Genomic DNA, 20,003 nt, shown 5'->3' with positions numbered 1-20,003 from the left:
TAACAAATATAATTGTAACACATCATTTCCAAAGTCTGGGGGCTAAGTAATCAATCTTTAAAAAAACCCCAAAAACTAGCTTTGAGAGGGAACAATGTAGAAATAATGGGATAAACAGAGAATAAAAAAGAATGATAAATATATAAAAAAGCGTTTTTAGAAAATAAGCTAAACGTTTTATAGTTTGACCTAAAATGAAAATCAATTTATATGTAATTTTAAAAATACATTCAGAAATCATCAGGGATAAGAGAGAAAAGTTGAAAGAAGAAAACAGCCCAGCAATGCCATCAGGCAACATCTGCATAGCGGCAAAGAGGTCAAAGAATTCATACATACTGGAAATATCATCACTTCACCAAGTAAGAAAACATTTCTCAACATCTACGAATGTAGTAACTGAGAGTCAAAAATATATTAATAGAAGAAGTAGACGAATTTTAAAAGTCTACCATAATGGCAGGAGATTTTAACACAACACTCTAAGTAATTAATATATCAATCTGAAAGGATACAGCAGATCTGAACGACACATTAGCGAGACTGATCTAACAGGCAGATATAGAACAGCACACCCAGTAACCACAGAAAACACACACTTCTCCAGCATATATGGAATATGTATAAACATTAACCACAGACCAGGCTATGAAGCAAGCTTCTACGAATTTAGAATAATTGATATAATAAACATCATGTGCATTGCCATAATGCACTTAACTTAGAAATGATTAACAAAAAGCTAAACAGAAAAATCACATATATTTAGAAATTAAGAAAAATATTTAAAATAACTCAAGGTTGAAAAAGGAATAAGAATAGAGACTGCAGAATGTTTACAACTTATCCATATCCTAAAATTGTAGGATAGAGTTACTATACAAATTAGTGCTTATGTGGAAATGTACAGCCTAATAATAATAAGCATTTACTTATTTTGAGAAGGAGACTAAAACAGTAAGATAAGCATGAAGGCTAAAAGAAGGAAAAAGAACTCTAAACAGAGTAGAAAGAAGATGTAATTAGAGAAAAAAAGAAATTAATTAAATGGAAAACAGTGATGCAGTAGGCAGGACCCCGAAAGCTAAATACTCCTCTCTGCGTGTGTCTGCGTGTGTCTGTGTGGCTGTGCATCTCCATGTTTTAAAAAACAGCGAAATAGGTATGTCTTTTGGGACTGATCAAAAGCAAAGAACAAACACTTAAATAATATTCCGTCTTTTAGATGGTTTGAATGATAGGTGCTGATAGGATTAAAAAAGAAATAATGTAATGAATAGATTTATTTCAGTAATTTTGAAAATGGACACATTTTCAGAAAAAAAAATCAAAACGGACTAAAAAGAGAAACAACCATCCAGTAACCACTGAATAAAATAAATCAGCAGATAAAAAATCTTCCTATAAAGAAACATCAGGCCAAGATAGTTTACTAACAAAAAAGTATTTCAGAGTAGGGAAAAACAGGGGGAAAACATTTACACATTTATTGTATTTATTTTTATCTTGGAATTATTTTAGATTTACAAATTTGCAAAGATAGTACACAAAGTCCCCATATATCCTCCACTCAGCTTCCATGAATATTAACATTTGCCTAATCATGATATGTTTATTAAATCTAAGAAATTAACATTTAGAAAGTGATATTAACTAAACCACTATCTTTATTCAGATTTTGCAAGTTTAGACACGAATGTCCTTTTTCTGTTTTAGGATCTAATACTACTCTGCATTTAATGATTCTGTCTCCTTAGTAATCTCTAGTTTGACAGTTTCTTATTCTTTCCTTGTTTTTCATGACTTTGACACAGAATGTCTGTCACTTTTAGTGTATGATGCATCCCCTCGGTTGTGGATATTAAAAAGGCATACCACAGGGATGAAATACCCTCCTCGTCATATCCGAGGTGATATTATGTGATTAAATATGACTTATTATTCATGATGTTAAATTTGATCACCTGATTAAGGTGGTGTCCGCCATGCGAAATTCTCCACTGTCAAGTTACAATTTTTCTCTTTCCAAATGCTGTTTGTTAAAGGTGAGTCACTGAGTCCAGCCAACACAGAAAAAAAAAAAGAGGGAAATTAAACTCCACCTACTAGTGAGAGGAGTATGGAATAATTTGTGGACATACGTTAAAACCACCACTAAAACTGAGAAATACGTTTGGGGGGATATCGTGAGGCTGTGCAACTCTTCTGTTTCTCCTTTAAATTTCACCCAGTACTTTTGGCAGCGAGTGTTCTCTGCTGCAATTATTATTGTAGTACTCAAACGGTGATTTTCTATTTCCTTCATTCCTGTGAGGAATATTCTAAGGAATATGTATCCATTCTATTCTGTATGTTTATGTTTCCAACTTTATATATACATACATATGCTTTACTTTCTGCTTAAGTTTTGGCTGCTTTTTTCATCTTGGCTCCAGTGTCCTTTTGACATGCCTCCATCTGTTTTCTTACTTTCTGTCATTACAAGACTCCAGGCACATCTGTACTCTCCCTAGTCCAGAATCAGTCATCTCTCCAAGAAGAAAGTTATTAGAGACCAATAAAAGGTTACTAAGGTGCTTGATGCTACTGTGTTTCACTGCTTCTAGGAAATATATACACACACACACTAACCCATGTATAGACATGTATCTGTATTTCAGAATGTTCCTGTCTTGTGTGTGTATACATCTACTTGTGCATGTATATATACACACATAATGTGTATGCATACACATACACACACACCCCCCTCTAATATCTCCAACTCTGATCAGAACATCAGAGTTCATTCCAACCTTCTCCCTTGCTAACTTGTAGCTTCTGACTCTGGCAGTGAGAAACTTGGCTCTCATTAGCTCCACTTCAGTCATTTGTTCATAGTATCCATGTAAAGTAGTTTAAGAACATAATCATTTCAGCCATACTTCCATACTCTTGTGGGAAACAAAGTTACCAACCAGAATACAGAGTTTATGTCCAGTTTTTCTCTTTGGCCTGACAGTATTCAGCAAATCATTGTTTTTCCAAGTTACATAGGTCAGTTCTCTGCCTATTTCCTTCAGCTGCGGTATGCTATACATTTATGATACAGTTACATTCATTTGTCACAGTCTGCATTTCATCCTAGGATCACTGGATAACCTAGACAATTTTTTTTCAATTTTTCCATAAAGTTCAATCTTTGATGTGTACAGTTCTACAGATTTTGACAAATGCTTAGAGTCATATATCTGCCACCATGGTGGTAGGGATATACATACAGATTTATAAGTTTCATCACCTTAAAATGTTTTATACAGCCCCCTTAAAAAAAAAAAGTCAATCTTCTTTCTACCAAGCACTGGCAACAACTGATCTATTTTCTAGCCCTATAGTTTTGCATTTTTCCAGAATGTCTTACAAATTGAATCATGAAATATGGAGATTATGCACTTGCCTTTTCTCACCTAACAAAACGGCATTTAAGAGTCATCCAGATTGTTGCAGGCATCAATAGTGTGGCCTGTTTAACTGCTGAGTTGTATTCGGTTTTATGGATGTAACACATTTGTTTAAATCTTCATCTGTTGAAGGACATCTGGATTGTTTTGTTTCCAGTTTTGGGTGATTATGAATAAAGTTGTTATACATATTAACATACAGGTTTTTGTATGAACATATGTTTTTAATTCACTTCAGTAAATATCTAGGGATATGTTGATTGGGTCACATGATAACTGTATGTTTAACTATGTAAGCAACTACCAAACTGTCATCAGCAACTGAATGAGTTTTATTGCCCAAGCATTTGGTATATCTGTCTTTTTCATTATGATCTTTCTAATAGGTATTTAGTATTATGTCATTGTGGTTATAAATTGTGTCTCTTTAATGACCAAGAATGCTGAGCATCTTTAAATAAGCTTCTTTGTCATATATATATCTTCTTTGGTGAAATGTCTGGTTAGGTATTTTGCTGAAGTTTTATTGGATTGTTTATATTTTTTATTTTTGAGTTTCAACAGTTCTTTACATGTTCTTGATACAAGTCCTTCTTCATATATGTGCCTTAAAAAATATTCTGCAAGTCTTTGGCTTGTCTTTTTATTCTCTTAACAATATGTTTCTCGAAGCAACATTTTAAATGTAGATGTTCTAGTGTCATATCTACAAATTCACCATCAAACCTAAGGTTTCATAAAGTCCCCTATTTTCATCTAGAATTATTAGGATTTTACAATTTATATTTATGTCTCTCGTCTATTGGGTATGTTTATAAGATATGTGACAAGGTTCCTTTTCTTCTGTAAATGTCCAATTGTTACAACACCATTTATTGCAAGAACTACATTTTCTCCATTGAAATACCTGTGAACATTTGTCAAAAAATGGTCTTTTATGGCTTTCTATTCTGTTCTATTGATCTGTGACTATCTTTTTAACAAAGTCATAATGTCTTAATAATTGTGTCTTGAAATCATGTAAGTCCTCCACCTTTATCTTTTCCAGGATTGTATTTGACTATTCTAGTTACTTCTTCGCCTTCCCACGTAAATTTTAGAAGCAGCTTTTCAATATGTACAAAAAAAGTCTTGCTGGCACTTAAAACAAATTGAAGACAACAAACAGCTTAATATCTTCCAACCAATGAACATGTTAGATCTCTCATTTTTTTCAACAGAGTTTTATAGTTTTTAGCACACATTTTCTGCATGTATTTTGTTAGATTTCTGTGTAAATGTTTCATTTTGAGTGGTGGGACCCTAATGTAATTTTTTAAAATTTCAAATTCCGAATGTTTATTACTGATCTATAGAAAGATGATTGCCTTTCTGAATATTGACCTTGTGTTGGGCAAACTTACTAATATTACTTAATTGTTCTAATATCACAACTAATACGTGCTTGCTGTGGTGGTGGTGTTATGTAGATCCTTTACGATTTTCCACGTAGAAATTTACATCATTTGTGAGTATGCACTATTTTTTTTTCTTTCTTTGCAATCTTTATGTCTTTTACTTAATTATCTTGCCTTTGGCATTGCCTAGGATTTCTGATACAAAATTGAATAGGAATATAAGAGAAGACATCTTTCCCTTGCATTTGATCTTAAAAACATCTGTCTTTCATTAGGAAGTGTAATGTTAGCTGAAGACATGCTGTAGATAGTCTTTGTGGGGTGCAGAAAATTCCAATTCATCTCTAATTTGATGATCTTTTAAATCATAAATGGAAGCTAAATGTCAGTGACTATTTTCCCTGCCTCTATGGAGATCATATATTTTCTTTCTTACTTAGTCTGTTTATATGCTTATGTGACAAATAAAATTGATTGCTTTTCAAATGTTGAACCAACCCTGCACCCCTAGGATGAAAACCACTTGATCACATTATCCATGTTATGTTACGTTAGATTTTATTTGCAAATATTTTGGTGACAATTTTGTGTCAAATTTATGATAAACATTGCTCTGTGGTTTTCTTCGTTTTGTAATTTCTTGGTCTAGTTTTTAGGTATGCTAATGATGGCCTGAAAACATAAATTGGAAGGTGTTCTATTTCCTTACATTATCTCGAAGACTTTGTGTCAAATAGGTATCCTTATTTAAATGTCTAGAAGAATTTACCATTAATGCCATCTGGGCTTGGAGTTATCTTTCTTGAGAAGTTTTAACAACAATTTCATATTTAGAAGCATTAAATCTTCATATTTTAATAAATATAGTACTATTCAGATTATCCGTTTTTATAGTGACATGATAGTTTATGCCTCTCAAGGAACTTGCCTATTTTAGTGTTAAAATTCACGGGCAAAATGTTAATCATAATATTTTCTTCTTATTATTTTAATGTCTGTGGGATAAGGACTATGTCCTCTCTTTTATTCCCGATATTGGTAATTAGTGGGTTTTTTCCTCTCATGTTATCAATCTTAAAAGATTACTAATTTTCCAAAAGAAAATTTTGGTCCACTTTGCTTTTCTCTATTTTTTGTGTATTATCTATTTTATTTATTTCTACTCTAATCATTATTTCCGTCCTTCTTTTTTGTTTGTATCTGTTTTAATCTTATTTCTCTAATTTTTTAAGATGGAAGCTTAGGTTGCTGATTTTAGATCTTTGATCCTTTTTAATATAAGTAATTAACTCTATAAATATTCCTGTAGGCACTGCTTTAGCTGCATCCCACAAATTCTGATATATTGTATATTTATTTTGGATTGAGTCAATATTTTAACTCCTTTCAGTCTGACTCATGGAGTATTCAGAAACCTGGTATTAATTTCCAAATATTTGAGGTTATCTAAATTTATTTATTATTTATGTGTTAATAGTTTAATTCTGTTAGGGCACAAGAACATATTTTTATTTATTTCTATTCTTTGGGGGGTTTCTCTTGGTTTTGTTTGATTTCTATTTCTTTAAATTTGTTAAGCTTTGTTTTATGGTGCAAAATATGGTCTTTCCTGGTCAATGTTCTATTGCAGTCCAGAGGAATATGTATTTTACTTTAGTTTGTGAGCATTTGAGAACTGTCAGGTGGCTTAATTTGGCTTTCAGTTTTGTTCTGGTCAACAATGGCCTTACTGATTATCCTCTTAACTGTTCTATGAATTACTGAGAGAAGTTTTGGAATCTCAAACTAAAACTGTGAACATGTTTATGTCTCTTTCCAAATCTATCAGTTTTTGCTTCACGTAGTTTGAAGGCAAACGGCTGATTGGAGGATTGTGTTATGTTCTTGGAAAGTTCACCTCTTTTACCTCTTATAATACTGCTTGCTCTGAAGTTTATACTTATGTGAAATTAATAAGTTCTTAGTTTAGTATTTTCTTGGTATGCTTATCTCCAACTTTCAAACTATTAAATGCATTTCCATTTAAATTTGACTACTTGCGAACAGTATATTGTGGACATTTTTATCCAATCTAAAAATCGGCATTGTAATCAGGGTGTTTAAAACATATTTAAAGTGCTATTGACATGATTGGGTTAACACTTTCCATTTTTGCTGCTTTCTATACTAATTTTTTTTTAAATAACTGTTATGCTTTTCCTGGATTTAATTGAATTTGTAAAAGATTATTCCACTTATCTCCTCCATTGATATATTATTTATACATCTTATTTTAAATATTTTTAGTTCTTACTCTGGGATTTAAAATACACATTTTTAAAGTACATGAGTTTACTTTCAAACAATAATAAGCTGCTTCACTTGTTCTGTAAAGAGTTTATAACCATATATTCCGAAGCCTTGTGTCATTCGTGTCACTTTTAAGTATGCCAGGAATACACAATAAACTGCTAACATTATTCATTAGATGTTCAGTTATCTTTCAGAGCAATATAAATAACAAAAATGGTTTACTTTATCTTCTTTTATTTCATGCTGACATCTTCATTTCTTTACATAAATACAAGTTTCTAACATCGCAGTTTCCTTCTGACTGAAGAACTTTAGTTAATACTTGTCACAGGTTAAGTGAAATGGCTCTGGCTTCCCTCAGTGCCCTCCCTCCAAGGAACATTTCTTTCTCCTTCACTTTTGAGGGACATTTTTTTTTCAGGCACAAAATTCTGGAGAGATGTTTTTGTTTTCTTTCAGTATTTTAAAGATGTCGATCCATTGTCTTCTTTTTTTTTAAGTTCAATTTTATGTAGATAACGTTTTAATTCAATCTAAAATTTGTAATGGTTTCTATCCTTGTTCCTCTCTAGGTAATGTGTTTTAAGGTTGTTTTGTTTGTTTGACTGATTGATTTTTAATCAAGGAGCCTCAAAGATTCTCTCTCTTTAGCTTCCAGGGACTTGAATATGATATACCTAGAAGTTCTGGCATTTATCTTTTTTTTTTTTTTTAAGTATTTATTCTGCTTGATGTCCTCTGGGCTCCTTGGATCTATACTTGTGTATCTGTCATTAATTCTGGAAAATGTGCGGCCATAACTTCTTCAGATATTTCTTCTGCCTTCTTGTTTCTTCTCTGAATGGATTCCAAGTGTGTATGTTTAGACTGATTAATACTGTCCCACAGCTCTTGGATGCCCTGTTCTTTTTAAAAGTCACTCAATTCTTGTTACAATTAAATTTTTGTGATTTCTCTTAATCTATCTTCAGGCTTACTGAATACTTTTTTTCAACTTCATTTAATGTAAACCCATCAAAAGTACTCTTCATCTTTTTACTCTTTCTTTAATGTCTGCATCTTTGTTAATTATTTATTATTGTTTCCATCTTTTTTGCTAAAATCACCTCTTTGAACTTGCATATTCATGCATGTTTTCAGTTACAGCCTTTCCCATACCACCATATTAGCTATTTTAAATTTCCCTTCTGATAATTTCAACATCTGTGTCCTGTCTGAGTCTAATGACTGCCTTGTCTCTTCAGACTGAGTTTATTATTAACTTTCTGTACGTCTCCTAATCTTTTGTTGGTAACTGGACATATCGTATAGGACAGTGGATCCTGAAGTAATGCTTGAAAATGAACTCGTCTTTCCTCCTGCTGGGCATATTTGGGTTAATGTAGTCAGGAAGTAGGCTGGGTTTGATGTTAGCTGTTACTATGGTTACCCACAGCTCACTAGGGATTTCAAATTCTCTAGGGACACCTCATTTTTAAGGCTTGAGCTAAAACGTCTCTCTTTCTTCATGTTTAATCATCACTTGTCTTAGAATGTTCTTACTTGCTTTTAAGTCTTCCCTTTTTTCCACCGTTCCTCCCAGTTGCATTCCTGTTATTTTCACTCAACATTTCTTAACATTTTCACTTCTAGAAATTATATCTGGTCATTTTTCAAATCTGTCATTTTGTTGCTATATTTTTAATTCTACTCATTTTCCCCAAATTTCATGTATTTGTTATTACATGTATAATTACATAATTAACAGTGTCTGATATCTTTGAATGTCTTGTTCTGATGTGTGTTTTTCCTGCTGATTCTCACTCATTATGTCTTTTTTTATGATTTTCTTTTAGTACCACCATTTCATAATTAATTTGAGATAATGTGGGAGTTCCTTGAGATCTTGATTTATATTTGGTTCCTCTAGATAGGACTTTATTTTTCATTCTGTTGAGAACTTAGTGTTTCCACCAAATCAGAATCTTTTTATATTCTTGGCCTGAGGTTTCATTTGCTTATTTTATAGTAACAAAGGTGCTTTGCATTTGGACTAAAAACTTGCATAAAGACTAGATTTTGGTTAATAGTTCTCCTAAAAATAATTACCCCAACTCAATGATGATTTTAGACTGGCAATTTTCTTTTCATGAAGCAATCATATAAATTTGCAATCATGTAAATTTTGACACTTCCTAATTTTATACATTTTTTCTGTTTGTTTTTCTACTGATTTTACAAATTTGTTGACTTCAAATATAACATTGAATGGAAGCATTTCTCGCCTTGTTCCTGGATTTAATGAGAACGCTTTTAAAGTAAAACGAGACTAATATTTATAACATTTTTTTCTATTTCAAGGAGATATGCTCTATCTGATTACAAACATCTATTCCATTTCTACTAAGTCTTTATTAAGTAAAAATTATGATTTTTTTTTTTACTGGATTGGTTACTGTTCCATTTCCTATAACAATGTCATTAAAGCTCAAAATGAGCAATGTAGATTTTCCTAATTTTTAAATCTGTTAACAATTACGTATGACAGCAATTATTTGCTCCTTCAAGGTCAGTAAAATTTGCTTTTAAAATTATCTAAGCTTTTTGTTTTTTTGAGAGAAAGGATTTAGACTATATGTTAACTATCTCTAAACATTTTTATTTTATTTAATTTTGTACATCTTATTTTTAATTTTAGGGGAGTATCCATTTCATCTAGGTTTTTCAATAAAATGATTAAAAATTGGTCATCTGTACATCTACAACTGTGTTCATTTTAATATCTAAAATTATTTATGACTTTTCTATGATTTTTTAGTCTTTGTTTTAACATTTTTATTGAGTTATAGTCATTTTAAAATGTTATGTCAATTCCAGTGTAGAGCACAATTTTTCAGTTATACATGAACATATATATATTCATTGTCACATTTTTTTCCTCTGTGAGCTACCATATGATTTTTTAGTCTTGACAGAGGTATTTTCCTATATTCTTTCTCAAAATAGGAATTTTTTTTATTTAACAGACTCTACTTTTTAAAGCAATTTTAGATTTACAGAAAAATTGAGCAGAAAATATAAAATGTTCTCCATCTCCCCCCATACAAGTTCCCATATTATTAACACTTTGCATTAGTATGGTACATTTGTTATAGCTGATGAATAAATATTCATATATTATACATTATTGATACCTAAAGTTTATAGGTTCACTCTTTTGTACAATTCTATGGGTTTTAACCAACGTATGTCATACATATGCCAATGTATATGTATTATAACAACCATATATGTGACAATTACAATGTCAGATCCATCACTGCAGTATTATACAGAGTAATTCCACTGACACCAAAATCCTATTTATTCATCCTATTTATTCATCCTTCCCTCCCTCCCTTAAGCCCCTGGCAGCCACTACAGTTTTACTGCCTCAGTAGATCTACCTTTTCCTCATACATCTGGAATCAAACAGCATGTAGCCCCTTCAAACTGGCTTCTTCACATATACATATACATTCAAGTTTCCTCCCCGTCTTTTGTGGCTTGATAGCTTATTTCCTTTCATCACTGAATGATATTCCACTGCATGGACATACCACAGTCGTTTTAGTAGCTATGTGGGTGTATCTCACAGCTGTGATTTTCAGTTCCCTAATAAACACATGATGCTGAGTGCTTTTCTTTCATATGCCTGTTTGTCAAGACAATATTCTTAGTTTTGCTTATTGCTGTAACTTTCTTGTATTTCATTTAAATGATTTTCTTTTCATTTATTGATTTTTAAAATCGTTTTTGAGGGTATTTATTTCATCTATTCTTTCTTTACCACTTCGATTCTTGAGTTGGACTCTTACCTTATTTATTTCATATTTTATTTGTTTAATGATGGAATATATGTAATATCTATAGTAGTTTTATTGTGAGACTTTAGCTGTCCCCAAAACAGACTTGGAGAGTTGCCAGAGGAGTCAGAATGCATATACTAAGAACAGGCACACGAGGAACACTGCAAGTACTGTGGTAGGTGTTAGATGTATCTGTTTACCCAGCAGAGAGAATCAGATGGAAAGTTATAGTAAGTCAAGCAGAAAATGAGAACCAGGTCTTAGCTAAATATCTAACACCCACATAAAACTGAGATCAGAGGGCAGATATATAAAAGGATAGGTTGTATGCAAAAAGAAACTCTTGAGAATTTTGTATGTGGTGTAAAATAGACAATTTCTTTTCATTACAAATAAGATCTGAACACATTAGCCTCTAGTTCTTCACCTATATCCTGAATTGTGCCTCATCCTTGAGATCTGTTTTTAATATAAAGAAGAACAAAATGTCTTAGACTAAACAGAAAAAAGCTAGAGGGAGCATGATGGTGATCTTTCAAAAAATTAAACAGAAACATCTAAAAGGAAGAAGAACCAAGTTGTTTTATTTTTCCTCTATGTGAACTGGAAACAATTAATCGAAGTCTCAAAGAAAGAAGTTATAGAATTGGAGAATTTTATAACAATTTCATTTTCCAACAAAAGAGAAAGTAATTGCTTATGATAAAACACAGCCTTCTCAGTAACCCTGCTAAACAAAGATTAATGAGCACTGCCCAGTCCTCTGACAGTTCATCCTAAATCTGAGTGTCCACATTTTCCCACGTGTGCATATATTTCCGTATGTGTGTGTGCGTGTATTTGTGAAAGCATATAAGTGTGTATGTGTGTAATTGCCTGCCAAAATATTTTTATTGCATTTCCTATAAAGAGCATCCCAGTTTCATAATACTTAAGAACAATCTGTGGGTTTTCAGGACCTGTGCTTAGCAAATTTATGACATAGAACAACATTTTCTCCTACCAAATTTGAGGGGTTTTCTCACCAAATACATTTCTGTCTTTTTGTTTGTCTGTTTACACTTTTCTCAGAAATTCTTTTCCCTAATTTTTCTAAATTTTCTGATAAAGGATTTGAATGCAAGACATTGGTTTTACACTAGGGCTTTAAGGCAGTGTCTTTGTTCCTCCAGGTATATTTGCTCAGATCTCTTCCCTCTAATTGAGGAATAAAAGTCTGTCCTATGCTAAAAAGTTCCAGCCATCCACAATAAAGAGAATGGAATTATAAATTGAAGAGAGCTTTATCCTGGCACCCCCCAAATCCCAATATTAAGCAGATACATTGACTATGAATTAAACCAGAATTGTAGGGGCAGAATTTAAAATAAAGTGTTGCGAGTTTCCTTGTCCAAATGCTGTGAACCTAGGGGAACAACATCTGAAATGTTGAGTGGGTCTCTCCAACCCCCTTGTTCCCCGTCACATTCTAAGGCAGGTGGGAAGGAGTGGTGTTGATGGGAAATGGCTCATTTTCCCTCTTAAATGTTATCTCCCCTGAGTTACAAGACGGACAAAGGGTGCAACTTTGTAAGGCAAGTGGGGACACTGGGAGGCAATGAATACACAGCCTCTTTATTTTAGCAAGTCTTGATGGAATTTTCTTCTGCCCAGGCCCCAATCTCCATATACAAATTATTAGAAGATGAATGAGTTTCAGAAAATGAAAATTAAACTCAGAAAGTCAAAGGAAATCAGAGTCAGGCAGAGGGGTCCTCAGAGAAAGAGAACAAAGGCAAGAAAGACAAAGAGAAAAGAAGGGGAAAGTGAAGAAAAGGCAAGGAAATAGGAGAATACAGGGAAGGTCCCAGAAGGGCACAAGCAAGAAAGGACAGAGATGCCGTTCTGCATGGCTCTCTCATCTTGGGAGACCCTAGAGACGGCGGAGAGTGTACGGGAAGACTCCCTACCAAGGAAGCTATTCTGTGATGCACAATTCCCCCAAGGTTCCATATCCAAATGAAATTGTAACACATGATTATCTTTTGTCATACAGTGACCAAAGGCTGGGCATATCCACTCTGGATAGCCAGAATCAGTTCTAAAACTTTGGAAGATGATATACTCCAAATATATATTGTCTAGGAGCCCCTTAAAGTCACCCAACCTCTCTTCATCCATTTTATTTCTTGTTCTGAACTTCCCACCTAGACTGTGAATGCCTGATGGGCAAGGAGTAGGTTAAGCTGCCTTTCGCTTACATTCCCTCCTTGCACAAGGCTAGGAAATCTCTCTCTGCTATTTAAGTTCAAAGTTGATAAAAGTCAGATCAGCCTAGTCTAGACAAAAAAGTTTCATGGAAAAAGAAGCATGCTGAGTTTGTTTCCAAATGATTGGCAGTACATGAATAAGCACAGAGAGAGAGTGTAGGTTTAAGCAATGGTAGGGCATGTCCATTAACGAGTTGATTAAAAAGGTTATCCCAGATATAGTATGGAAAAAATATAAGTGCACCAAAAGACCAATGGATAAATTAAACCATAGCAGAATCACAAATTAATCTAAATAGAAGCTCTACTAGCATGTTCGATTTTCTGGGTGTGATGAAGACAAGGAGGCCACTTTATTGCAATGCCTCTGAGGTTCATGTTGTCAAAGTTTACTGCGCTGAAAAGGGTTAACTTAACATAAGGTCTCCTGTATCTCTACAACCAGAGGAAGAAAGTAAAAGCCAGAGCTGAGGCTGATATAAGTATGATATATAAGGGAGTAAGGATTTTGTGTGTGGGGAAGGAGGGAATGGCTGGAGATGAGATAGAAAAGAGAGATTCTCCCTTGTCTACGACTTTTGTGGGATACACTGCTAAACATTGCTGCTTCCAAAACTTTTCTTTTGATCACCCTCTGTTCAAGGGCACCAGACATTTATCCACATCCACATCCACATCCATACCCAAGTCAGGTCAGATACTGTTTTACCAAGGGGCTCTACCTGTGGTTATCAGCCCATCTGCAACATGTTTTGGAATTGATTTCCTTTGCTAGAGCCTGGTTGATATCCCTTTAAATACGCTGAGATCTACAGCTTGATCTTCTGATCCTTATCAGTCACGTTAACAAATTCTATGATTTTTCCCATCACAATATCGCTTGTGGCAAGAGAACCAGCAGAGGTGAAACAGCAGTGATGGCAGTAGTCACCTCGAGGTCTCTACACGGATGTGCATCTCATTAAGGCCAGGACAGGCCTCTTACAGGGAAGATTCAAGTGATGCCAACCGTCCAGCTAGCCAGAGCTGAATCACAGCAATATTTCCATGCTAAAGATGAAGATGTGAGTACCAGAGATTTCCACATATATATTTCCAATTTTGCCCTTGTGTTATAAGATGTGAAGATTCTTTGGATGGTGGAAAACAAAAGAAAACCACTTGGATTGACGAAAAGCATAACCCTTTGTTACCTACAGATCCCAATGAGAGAAGGCTGCCATGTGGGGCCACACAGGGTGTTGCATCTGGGGACAGGGTACCAGCAAGCTAGAACAATAGGAGGAGGATTTTTTATGGTAAATATGGTGGGATTAGTTAGTTTCACTGGATTACTGGAGATTGGGCAACTTGAATAATTCTGTGGGCCCAAGAAAGAAGGGGCTGTCCCTGGATATTACATGCCTGGGGATCTCCTGAAGTTGAATATGTGTGTACTGTAACCCAGAAACGTTAGACTTTGATAAACGCGGCTGGGGCAGGTAGAGTTGAGCATTGTTAGCCATGACTTCAAAACTGGGTGAAGACAGTACTTGGGAAATATACCATAGACCTCTCGCCTAAAACTCCTATCCCAAATATTTAACTGCCTTCTAGGCAGTTCCATACAGATGTCCAATAGGCATCTCTAACTCAAAATGTCCAAAACTAAGCTTAGACAATCATCCTAACCCATTCCTTTGTTCTTCCAAAAATCCCTCCCCATCTTGGTTGCTTTAAAGTTGCCTTTTCCCTTGCAAAGTATCAAGTCTCTCACCCATCACTACTACCTGATCTCAAACTTTCTCTCCTTCTGCCACGCAGTGAGATGAAATGGCTAGCAGCTTGACCTTCTCTAATATGATGTAGACAAGTGTTGAAGCAACAAAAGACAGAACTCAGACAGGTGGACCAGCTGTGACTTTTGATTTACAGTGAGCACCATCATAAGTTTTTATAACATGTCACCAGCTTAGTCTTGGTCAGTGGTGTTAATCTTGGGTGACAAGTCATGAATGATAAGCAGCTGTAACTCGGAAGTTTCCCCCATCACACACTTGACAGGGCCAGAAATCCTGACCTGAGATAAAATGCCAGCTGCTTGCTCAATGGCTACGGTAAAACCAAACATTGCAGCATAGAGAATGGGGAAAAAATGTCAAAAGTTCCTCAATACATATCTCATTAACACATAATAAAAATTATCTAGTTATTCTCTTGGAAGGGACAAAAAGTTAGTACGAATTAGTTTTTACTCACATTTTTTTCAAAGGGATATTTTCTAGTCCCCACTACTGTGAACTCTAGTCTACAACAGCTCTCCACCAATCTTGTTAATTAACATTAAATGCATGGATAATAAACTTAAACATTGTGGTAATAAGATTTTTGGAGTTGTTTCCCTCTACAGAATCATAAAACTGAAGGATTAAATGGAACTTTAGATTAAGTGACCTAAAACCTCACTTAAATATGAAGCAACTGGAGCTCAGAAACTCAGAGGAATTTTCCCAAGGGCCAATAGCTATTAAATGAAAGAGGTGGAATTTTAACTTATGTCTCCTGACTGTGAGTCAGGGTTCTTTCCATTCATCACACTACCCTTCCTTTTTAAGATGATTCAACCAATTAAACGAAATTGCTTTCTTTGTATTGTCTTTGGCTACAATTATAAATAAATGGGCGACTTCATGGAGAAAATGAAGGTGCAATTTGATGGGAAATTATGAGAAAGCAACTGGATTCAGAAATTGTATCCTTACATAGACCAAAAAAGTAAATAGTAAACTTAAAGAAATTCAAAATGGCCAACTTGAATAGAGAGTATTCCACAAAATTCTAATAAACATGAAATACTTTAGAAAACTTACTTGGGGCAGGGAAGCTGGAATGGTGTGAAGGGTGACACAAGCAGAAACTAGGGTAAGGGGCATCCAGAAAAGGCTTTGTTGTCCAAATCACCAATAAAAAAGAAGCTTCAAGTCAGCTCTGTAGCTGCTCACAAGTCTTAAGCTTCTTTAAAAGTCTATGTGTCAATATAAGACCTGACTCCAACCCCAGTTAGGAGCCCTCTTTATCACATAATCTCACTGTCTATTTAAAACAATTTTCATTCATTTCTGTTGTGGGGAGATGAGCTGCTGATGCCTGCTCTGGGCCTGCTGGTACCCATGTGGCCATCCTGCTGACACACTTCCTTGACCAACGGCCAAGGAGGGGCACAGCAGACATCCACAAATACGGAAGGGCAAGCCTATAAAAAGGACAGAGACCAATTATTCTCATTAGTCAACAAGGACAGAGTAGGAGCTAATGGGGCTTCTGCTTCAACAGAGGGAGAATTTAGGTTAATTATTAGGAAAAACCTTGTAACTATTAGAACAGTTAGGACTCTGGAAACAAGGTACCCAGGGAGGAAGCAAAATCACCTTCACTTAAAGGTACTCCAGGTAAGGGTAGCTCACATTTATCAAGGAAGATTAAAAGAGTATTAAATAAGGACCACTGAGAAGTGCAAAAAATAAATAAATAAATAAATAATCCTGGCCCAATATACTATCTGGCACTTCAAGTTGTGTCATGAGCAGAATGTCAGACAGCAATCTAGGCACTAACAATAGAGCAGAAAACAAAACCAACAAAAAATCTCTCCTCTCACAAAGCTTACAATGTAATGGGGATGAGGGAACGGATTGGAGGGCACAATAAACAAAATAAACAAGTACAATAAATGCCATTTTAAGTCATTATAAGTGCTGAAGAGAAAACTAAAGCCAGGAAGAAGGATGGGAGATGACTGGATAAGAGGAGTGGCAATTTTAGATAGGGCTGTCAGAGTAACACTCAGTGAGAAGATGATATTTCAGTGAAAATCTTAAGAAGCAAAATTATCACAGGAAGCCTGCAGTGTTCCAGGCAGAGGGAAGAGCAAATAACAGACCCTGGGTAAAGCCTAACTGATATGGTAAAGAAAAGGCAAGGATCCCCTCTTACTTTAATTATTGTGATTAAGAAGGAAGTAATATGAGATGAGCACAAAGGGGTAACGGGGGATAAAGATGGAGCAGATCACACAGGCTCTGTATTCTTGTAGGACTTCAGCTTTTTCAATTAGTTTAGTGGGAAACAGAGAAATGGTGTGATCTCACTTGTAGTTGAACAGGATCTAGCTTCAGCTGTCATGTTTGGAATAGACGAAAAAGGAGCAGGCATAGAGAAAATGAATGAATAATCTTGGTGACTTTTACAACAACTAAGGTGGAAGAGCATGGTGGCATAAGCTGAGATGACTACGGTGGAGATGGTTTAATGAAGTCAAATCCTAAATTAACTTTAAAGATCTAGACAACAGGGTTTGATGAAGAGTCAACAGAACACACTGAGGTATGAAAGGAAGAGCATGAGGAGCAACATACCATAGAGCAATCTCAAGATAGACTATTAAAAAACAACACAAAATGGTATATGCCTAAAAGGCCAATAGAAGAATTAAGTAGAAAAGTGAAAATCAAAGGGAGAAATAGGAAAATACACAATCACAGCTGAAAATTTTAATGTCCATCTCCCGTAAGTAATAGAACTAGACAAAATATTAGCGAAAGTACATGGGATATAAACACTATCACTGATCTTAATCTAATCAATATCAATCAAACACTAAACCAGACGAAAAAAAGAACATACATTATTCTCAAGGTCACATGAAATATTCAACAGGATAGATCACATGCTGAGCAATAAAACAAGTGCCAGTAAGCACCAAAAGGCTGAAATATTACAGATCATGTTCTTTGAAAACAGCAGAATTAATTTAGAAATCAATTAAAAGAATGTACATATAAAGCTACATGTATTTGGGAATTAACACACTTCCAAATAACCTATGAACAAAAGTAAATTATAAAGAAGGTGTAGGAGGAGGAGATATAAAAAGGAAAATCAGAAAAATTTCCAAATGACTAGTAATGAAAATACAATGTACCAAAATTTATAGGCTGCTACTACCACAAGGCTTGGAACAACAAGACTTAAAATTAATTATATAAATTTAAAACTTAAGCAAGGGGAGTATATGAAAAGGGGAATATACGAAAACCAACTTACTTTCAAAGTAAATATTAGAAAGAAATAAGGTAAAAAAACCCTTCAAAAACAAAGACAAAAATTGGAAAAATTAACAAAGATAAAGGCTCTTTATTTGAAAGGATCAATAAAATCAAAACACTCCTAGCAAGACAGATTAGGAGAAGAAAGAAAATATAAGTTGCTAATATCAGAAGCAGCTTTTTAACTGCTGGAGGATAACTACAAAATTATACATGCTTAATGGTTAAATAACAAACTTTTTCTCCCTAAGATCAGGAACAAGTCTGTGATTTTTACTTTAATCCCCTCTATTCAGCATTACAATGGAGTTCCAGGCCAATGTAACATGGCAAGAAAAATAAACACAAGTTATAAAACTCGAGAAGGGAGATGCAAACTGTTTTTACTTGCAGAAGCCATAACATTTTAAAGAAGAAAATATTAAGGAAGCAATAAAAATTATTAGAAATAGTGAGTCACAGAGTTTCAGGTTACAGAATTAATGCACAAATGTGAATTATCTTTTTATAAACTAGTAGCAGCAACTGGGATATGAGATAAAAATTCAATTTATATTAGCATAAAAATACTTGGACAAAATTTAATAAACACTGTTCAAAAACCTCTACTTTTATTGGAATAACAATAAAATAACAATAACAATTCTCTAGACAGAAAACAACACATTGATGAATGTGTTGAAATGATGGAAATAAATTTTTAAAAATACTTGTTGATAGATGAAAGACTAGAGTTTAAGATTTTAAAAGGGGTCAAATTTCCCTAGATTGGTCTATAGATTTATAGCAATCTCAATCTTAATTCCCCCAGGCTTTCTATAAAAGTTTACAGGTTAATTCTACAATGTATAATGGAAATCCAAAACATATAGGATAGCCAAAGTAATTTTGATAAAGAAGAAAAATATTAGAGAACTTAAACCACCTGACTTCAGAGTTATTATAAAGTTACAGTATTAAAGACAGTTATCGAATTGGTATAAATATACACACATAGATCAAATGGTGTACAATCAATTTTCCAAAATAATACAGATTGGGAAAAGGAAGGTCAAATGGTCCTGCAACAATTAAATATACATATGTTAAAAAAATGAGCTTCAATCTCTACCTCAAAACATTAAAAAAAAAGACATACACATAAAAGATTAAACTTTTATAAAGCATTTTATGTAAAATATAGAGGGAAATTTTTGTGTGCTAGAGATAAGGAAGTTTCCTAGATGGAATCCAGAAAGCAATGACCACAAATGAAAAATCTAAGATTTTAAACATGATTAAAGTAACTCATCAAAAAACCATTAAGAATATGAATATGCAAACCACAGACTGGAAGAAAATATTGCCAAAAAATTTATCTGACAACCTGCATACAATGTCAATAAAGAATACATCAAACTCAAAATTAAAAAGACAAACAACCAAATTCTTAAAAAGGGCAAACGACCTGAACAGATATTACAAAAAAAATGTATCCTAACACTCAATAAATACAAGAGACTTTCTTATCATAGAGGTGTAAGTTAAATCCACAATGAGATGCTACCAAACACTCACTAGAATGCCTAAAATTACGAAGACTGATAATAATAAATGTTGACAAGGACACAGAGTAACCTAAATGGTCATTTGTGGAGGGGAAAATTACTCAGCTACTTTAAAAAGTTATGAAAGTCTTTTACAAGGTGACACATACACCAACCTATAATTCAGT

This window comes from Camelus ferus, chromosome 24 (genome assembly GCF_009834535.1).
Source record: "Camelus ferus isolate YT-003-E chromosome 24, BCGSAC_Cfer_1.0, whole genome shotgun sequence".
In the NCBI taxonomy this organism is placed as follows: Eukaryota; Metazoa; Chordata; class Mammalia; order Artiodactyla; family Camelidae; genus Camelus; species Camelus ferus.
This window is presented reverse-complemented; position numbering follows the sequence as displayed.